This window comes from Mus musculus, chromosome 17 (genome assembly GCF_000001635.26).
Source record: "Mus musculus strain C57BL/6J chromosome 17, GRCm38.p6 C57BL/6J".
Classification (NCBI taxonomy): Eukaryota; Metazoa; Chordata; class Mammalia; order Rodentia; family Muridae; genus Mus; species Mus musculus.
In genome coordinates, this window is record NC_000083.6 from 17,055,052 (window position 1) to 17,062,866 (window position 7,815).

The following is a 7,815-nucleotide window of genomic DNA, read 5'->3' on the forward strand; positions in this document are numbered from 1 at the left end:
AAATTCATTCCTTTTAATAGCTTAGTAGTACTCCATGGTGTAAATGTACCACATTTTCTGTATCCATTCTTAAGTTGAGGGGCATCTGGGTTCTTTCCAGCTTCTGGCTATTATAAACAAGGCTGCTATGAACATAGTGGAGCATGTGTCCTTCTTACCGGTTGGAATATCTTCTAGATATATGCCCAGGAGAGGTATTGCAGATCCTCCAGTAGTACTATGTCCAATTTTCTGAGGAACCGCCAGACTGATTTCCAGAGTGGTTGTACAAGTTTGAAATTCCACCAACAATGGAGGAGTGTTCCTCTTTCTCCACATCCTCGCCAGCATTTACAGTCACCTGAATTTTTGATCTTAGCCATTCTGACTGGTATGAGGTGGAATCTCAGGGTTGTTTTGATTTGCATTTCCCTGATGATTAAGGATGTTGAACATATTTTTCAGGTGCTTCTCTGCCATTCGGTATTCCTCAGGTTAGAATTCTTTGTTCATCTCTAAGTCCCTTTTTTAATGGGCTTATTTGATTTTCTGGAGTCCACCTTCTTGAGTTCTTTATATATATTGGATATTAGACCCCTATCTGATTCCGGATAGGTAGAGATCCTTTCCCAATCTGTTGGTGGTCTTTTTGTCTTATTGACGGTGTCTTTTGCCTTAAGAAGTTTTGCAACTTTATGAGGTCCCATTTATTGATTCTTGATCTTACAGCACAAGCCATTGCTGTTCTATTCAGGAATTTTCCCTCTGTACCCATATCTTCGAGGGTTTCCCCTACTTTCTCCTCTGTAAATTTCAGTGTCTCTCTGGTTTTATGAGGAGTTCCTTAATCCACTTAGATTTGACCTTAGTACAAGGAGATAAAAATGGATCAATTTGCAATCTTCTACATGATAACAGCCAGTTGTGCCAGCACCATTTGTTGAAAATGCTGTCTTTTGTCCACTGGATGGTTTTAGCTCCCATGTCAAAGATCAAGTGATCATAGGTGTGTGGGTTCATCTCTGGGTCTTCAATTTGTTCCATTGGTATACATGTCTGTCACTATACCAATACCATGCAGTTTTTATCACAATTGCTCTGTAGTAAAGCTTTAGGTCAGGCATGGTGATTCCACCAGAGTTTCTTTTATCCTTGAGAAGAGTTTTTGCTATCCTAGGTTTTTTCTTATTCCAGATGAATCTGCCGATTGCCCTTTCTAATTCGTTGAAGAATTGAGTTGGAATTTTGATGGGGATTGCATTGAATCTGTAGATTGCTTTTGGCAAGATAGCCATTTTTACTATATTGATCCTGCCGATCCATGAGCATGGGAGATCTTTCCATCTTCTGAGATCTTCTTTAATTTCTTTCTTCAGAGACAGGAAGTTCTTATCATACAGATCTTTCACTTCCTTAGTTAGAGTCACGCCAAGGTATTTTATATTATTTGTGACTATTGAGATGGGTGTTGTTTCCCTAATTTCTTTCTCAGCCTGTTTATCCTTTGTGTAGAGAAAGGCCATTGACTTGTTTGAGTTAATTTTATATCCAGCTACTTCATTGAAGCTGTTTATGAGGCTTAGGATTTTTTCTGATTTTGGTACAGAATTTATTTTGATAGAAAATCAAGGTTTTCATTTGTACAAATTTCTTCTATTGTTACAAAACTTTTTACAGTGGAAGGCTTAGAGCCACTTCTTCTATAGCTGTTGTTATAAACTGATCTGAGATGTTTAAACCTGTGACTTATGGGCCAAACAGCAAATTCATGGCTCTGAGTTTATTGTTATGGTGTTTTCAGATAATTTAGTTAGAAATAGCTGGGAGTAGTTAATGAAAACAGTCCATATTACTTTACATAGATACTTGGTTTTAAAAAATACCAGCAATCCACAGAATGTGACATCTAATGCTTTTATTCTTTCGTTGTTGAGACATATCTGCTCCTAATAGCTCCCTTTTGTGGATTCAAAGAAGAAATGGAGCATCTCTATCTCTAGGTGACATAGTGCATTGTGGCCCAGTAGCCAATGGACAGAAATTGCCTATCTCTCCTGCAGACCTGTACCATCCTTGAGAGGACACAAGTTACAGGATTGGACAATTTAGTTCTGCCAAGACAGAATAAGCTAGTCCTAAGTAACCCCTGCTTTTCATGGTCTGTCAGAATATCCTGGGCCAGAGGGCTGAAGACTGATGCTCCAACTTCCTGACCTACTGGGGTTGTATATGTAGGTAGCTGTCTCTAAGATTTGTCTCAGTTCTGGAAGCTGTGTTAGGCTTCCTATATTTTCAGATAGTGTTGGACATTTCTGTATTTCTAACAGGGTTGAAAGGCTACTTACAGTCTCATAGTCTCTTTTGCTCTTAGTCTCTCATTGCTCTTCAAGGCAAACGTTATATGCCCCAGTACAGGGGAATGCCAGGGCCAAAAAATGGGAATGGATGGGTAGGGGAGTGGGGGGGGGTTTTGGGATAGCATTGGAAATGTAATTGAAGAAAATATGTAATAAAAAAAAAAGAAAGAAAAAAAGAAAAAGAAAAGGAACAGAGAGGAACACCCCCACCACCACCACCCCTACACAAAATACAGAAATAAAAATGACTAAGTTGATCAGAATAGTTCATTAAGACTATGACTATTTTGAATGGATACAGGCCTGCCATTGCTCAGGAGGAATGTGATGACTTCTGTAATAGCATCACCAATAATTGGAAGGCCAGTTAACAGTTAATGTACATTCTGAGTAAACAAGAGTGGTGTGTAATGCAGCAAATGTGGAAGGAGTATTTACTTTTAGTGTAGTGTGTCATGAAATTAAAGTTTCCACTGTGAAAAATTTAAACTTTTTTTTTTGCATAACTAGTAATAAATAGAAACAAATACTTGTATCCTTTCTTGGAATTTTGAGATAAATATAATCTACATTGATAGAGATTTTTTAAGTACTTCAGGGATACCAAATAATCCTTGAAGTCTATATTTCCTGGTCAATTTTATTTTATGTTTTATATATTTATTTATTTACTTATTTATTTATTTATTTATTATATTTGGTTTTTCGAGACAGGTTTTTCTTTGTATAGCCCTGGCTGTCCTCGAGCTCACTTTGTAGACCAGGCTGGCCTCGAACTCAGAAATCTGCCTGCCTCTGCCTCCCGAGTGCTGGGATTAAAGGCATGCGCCACCACGCCTGGCTCCTGGTCAATTTTAAAGAAACCTTAGTAATATTATCTTTGCTTTATGTAAAATGAATTAATTGGGAATAATGTATCATGAGTATAAGCAAGGACACTGCAAAACCACTGAACTTGACTGCTCTGGGATTGGAAAAATATATGTGTTTTCATACTTTTCAGGCTGCCTCTTTGGGATAGAAAGATTGGCAAAACTTGAGGAAAGCCTTGCAGGGTTTGAAGAGGTAAATTTGCAGTGGCCATTGAGGGTATAATTGGGGATAGTGTGGGTGATAGGGTGTTATTCCTGTGCATCAAAGAGCCTAGAATCTCTTCTGGGAAACATGGAATATGTTACCAATATGTGGATATGTGTTTATAGGTGACAAAGACCAGGCTTGGCTTAGAGAGAGTTTCTGAGAGAGAAAGAAGTGGTGTCTGGATAAGAAAAATGGTGATTCCAAGCTGTTGACCTGTGTTCTGCTTGATACAGCTTTTCCAGTCTGCTTTCTGTTGTGTTTCCTCTCTGGAGATTTCTCTGTCTATATTCTGCTTGCTTGCCATTCTTAAAGATCTCTCTGTCCAAGTCCTGCTTTCCTGCTTGCTTCTCTCTCTCTCTCTCTCTCTCTCTCTCTCTCTCTCTCTCTCTGTCTCTCTCTGTCTCTCTGTCTGTCTCTGTCTGTCTCTGTCTCTGTCTCTGTCTCTCTCTCTCTCTCTCTCTCTCCCCTCCCCTTTCTCACTGTGTGTGTGTCTCACTCCCTGTCTCTCACTCTTTGTTCATGTGTGTGTGTGTTTGTGTGTTCATTCTCCAAGCAGTAGTTCTATTTGTCCTAATATTTTTCTGGATGAATCATCTCAGGAGAAGACAGGTTCAGTCTTTTATTTTACCTATCAATCCAGTCATTTACTCCAGGTTTTCCTTTTGATTAGCTCATGAATCAGCATCCAACCCCAATGCTTTGATTCTTAGAAGATAGGAGACATATATTTTTTCTTAAAATTCCAAAATAACTCAAAGATCTGTCTGACTTTATTAAGCACGGATGATAGGCTAGTTGAGCAGGACTCTGCTCTGAAATTACTATTTTCACCACGCCTTAGGGTAACCTTGATCTGTCTTTGGCTGATCCTGAACTCAGGAATTTATTTGTGTTTGTCAGCTTAAACAGACAAACAAACAAGTAAACAAACAAGCAAAAACCTGGGTGAAATCTCCCTCAATTACCACTCCCTAAATCTCTTTACCTCCTTCCTTCGTAATTTTCTGACATGTTGGTTCACAGTGCAGCTGCTTTTGTTCCTTCAGATTCATGAAGATCCTCATATAATTCGAACTGAATCATTATTTTTCCGTGTTTGAAAAATTATACATTTTCAAACTCATGTATTTAGAACTCTTTTCCTTAAGTGCTTGTCTGAGGTTCCAGTGGTCACCATTTTGCTGAGAGGTAACCACACCCTAAATCCGGAATTTCAGCTTTTAGTTAATGTAGAGTCATTAATCTTAACAGGGAGGAGTTTCCTCAGAGGAATGTAAAATATTTACATTATTATGCAAGTAAGCTTGTTGGCCACAGCAACCCAGAACTCTCCAGGTAGCTCACATCAGGGCCCTGTCTTAGGGGCAAGCAATATGCCACTCTTTCCCAGCAGGGCCAAGCCAGGCTTGGCACATAGGGAAGTTGATGCTCCATTGCAGAAGGTAGATTGAGATGTTTGCCACCTCCCCAGCTCCTTCAGTTACAGATTTCCATACATTCTCATGGCTATCTGGCTATCTGTCCTCTCCCTCCCCACACCTGATCCTGAACCCTTCCATTGTCCTCCTGTTGTCTCTTCTCCCACCCAGTTCCTTCCCTCCACCTGCCAACTGGGACTAGTGGTGGTGTCTTTTATTTCCATATTCCCACTATTTCAGCTAAGGTTACCCATATTGAGTCCATGCCAGGTCTCTAATTTTCTAATTATTCCCCTTTTCCTCACCCATCAGATGCATATTTCCTTTCATATTGCTAGCCCTCTGGACTTTTCTACTGTCTCTCCCATGCCTGATCATGTCCCCTTTCCAGATTCTTTTATCCTGTCCCACAGAACTCCCTCCTTCTCCTTACCATGTCAATTTTGTTTTCCCTTCTAAGTGGGATTGAAACATCCCCACTTGGGATTTCCTTAACTTCTTGGATTCTGTGGCTGGTATTATGGGTATTTTGTAACTTTTGGCTACTATCTTTTTCTGGGTTTCTGTGACTACATACTTTGTATGTCTTTTGGTCTGGGGTACCTCACTCAGGCTAAAATTTTCTACTTTCACCCATTTGCCAGTAAAACTAGTGATGTCTTTGTTTTGGAAGCTGAAAAGCCTTCTGTTGTTTAAATGTGTTCTTCAGATAAGGTACAATCTGTTTGCTTCTAGTTTCTAGCTATTACTAATAAGGCTGCTATGAACATACTGGAGCACATGTCCTTGTGGTATTGTGGAGAATCTTTTGGGTACATGTCCAGGAGCAGTATAGTAAGGTATTCAGGTAGAACTAATTCCAATTATCTGATTAACTTGCAGGTTGTTTTCCAGAGTTTTTGTACCAGTTTGTAAACTCACCTGCTTTGGAGGAGTACACCCACCCCTTGTTCCACATCCTCACCAGCATGGACTGTCCCTTGTGGTTTTTCTTATCTACTTTCTGATGGAAGTAAGATGAACTCTCAGTGTTGTTTTGATTTGAATTTCTGTCATTATTGAAAATGGTGACCATTTCTATAAGTGCTTCTTAGCCATTTAGATTTCTTGGTTGAGAGTTCTCTATCACTGGATCACAGTTTTTATTTTTTTATATTGTAACTCTTCTTCTTGTTGTTTTTTTTTTTTAAGATTTATTTATTTATTTCATGCATGTGGGTACAATGTAGCTGTCTTTAAACACACCAGAAGAGGGCATCGGATCCCCATTAAAGATGGTTGTAAGAGCCACCATGTGGTTGCTTAGAATTGAACTCAATAACTATGAATACACTCTATACACTAAAACTGGCTTTGTTGGTTTTTTTTTGGGGGGGGGGGGTTAAGTGCACCGACTGCTCTTCCAAAGGTCCTGAGTTCAAATCCCAGCAACTACATGGTGGCTCACAACCATCTGTAATGAGACACTCTCTTCTGGTGCATCTGAAGACAGCTACAGTGTACTTAGATATAATAATAAATAAATATTAAAAAATAATAGTGTCAGGCCCTGGGACCTCCCTTGAGCTGGATCCCTCTTTGGGCCTGTTGTTGGACCTTTTTTCTTCAGGCTCTGCCTCAGACCCTCTTTATCCTTTTGTCTGCGTGGAACAGGTCTCTGGGGCAGGTGGGCAAAGCCTTGGATGGAAACAGACAGATGCACATAGGAGAGGTTGTGTAGAATCTGAATGTAATTTGTCAAATCGAGCATCAAACTTTTTATGCTGAAGAAAATAGGGAAGTTGGGTGACACACCAGCAAGGTACAAAGAGGTTACTGGATTCTTACACAAAACAGGAATACAAACACAGAAGGTCTAACAGGAACCACCTGGGATAGAATTCATTGTTAACAACTGGGATCAAAAAGAGCTGCACCTAAGATTCACTTAATCTTAGAAGCCAGGGTCAAGGGCTTCGTGCCCTTGCCATAGTTCCTATTTTAGTCTATTGTATAGTCCACCTTTCCCGTAGACCATTGTAAATACGTGTGTATGGGTGTAACTCAGCTATCTCTAGTTCTAAGTGTCTATTCTGGTTTCTCTTTAGGTCTCAAACTTCCTTCTTCCTAGATGATGGTAAATTCTTGTGTAGAGCAGTGACTTGGCTTTTATTCAAAGTGATAGTGTAATGCCAGAGGCAATTCTGAATGTCACTGAAAGCAACATTCTTACTGAATTCCAAGCCCATGGTCAGCTGTAGGACTTTCTAGGACTGTTGGAACACTGGTGAAGGCTTGGCTATGTGAGAATTCAATCCTAAAAGGCACTTATAATAGGATAATACTAAAAGAGAGCACATGGATCCATACACCAGACTAACTCGGGAATGGAATATTAATGTATGGTTTAGAGAGAACACCAGATTCCAGGAGGTGAGTTTCCGTGAAACTCTTTGCCTCGTGACTTTTAGGCCTCTCGGCCTGTCAAGCTGACTCAACCAGAGTGCGTGGCAAGGCTCCTCTCCATTTCCATCCCTATAATTCTAACAGAAAGAAACTATTATGGGCCAGTTTAAACATATGATAATTTTACAAAAGTTATACGTACAAAGTGAAAGATATTTTATGCAACCTAATGAAGGACTGCATAAATATGCTTCTTGACCAAATAGTGGAATTGGATTTGTATGCCTTCACATATTCAGACCATTTGAAAGCTATGAGATTCCTAAGTTTTGGGAAACATATCAATTTTATATTTCTCCATATGTTCATTTGAGGAAGGTAGATTTGAGGAAGGTGGATTTGGGAAGCCCTGGAATGATTTAAATGGGGTTCAATGGATGGTTGGACCTCTCTGTTCCTTTTCATCTAGTCCTATATCTTAAGTCTTATGCTTCTTTTTTAAACTATTTAAGTCTTATATTTCCCTTCTTTGTCTTCTTTGTCATCGTCTTTGTGTTCTACTTCTCCTTCTCCTTCTTCTTCTTTATTTTTATTTT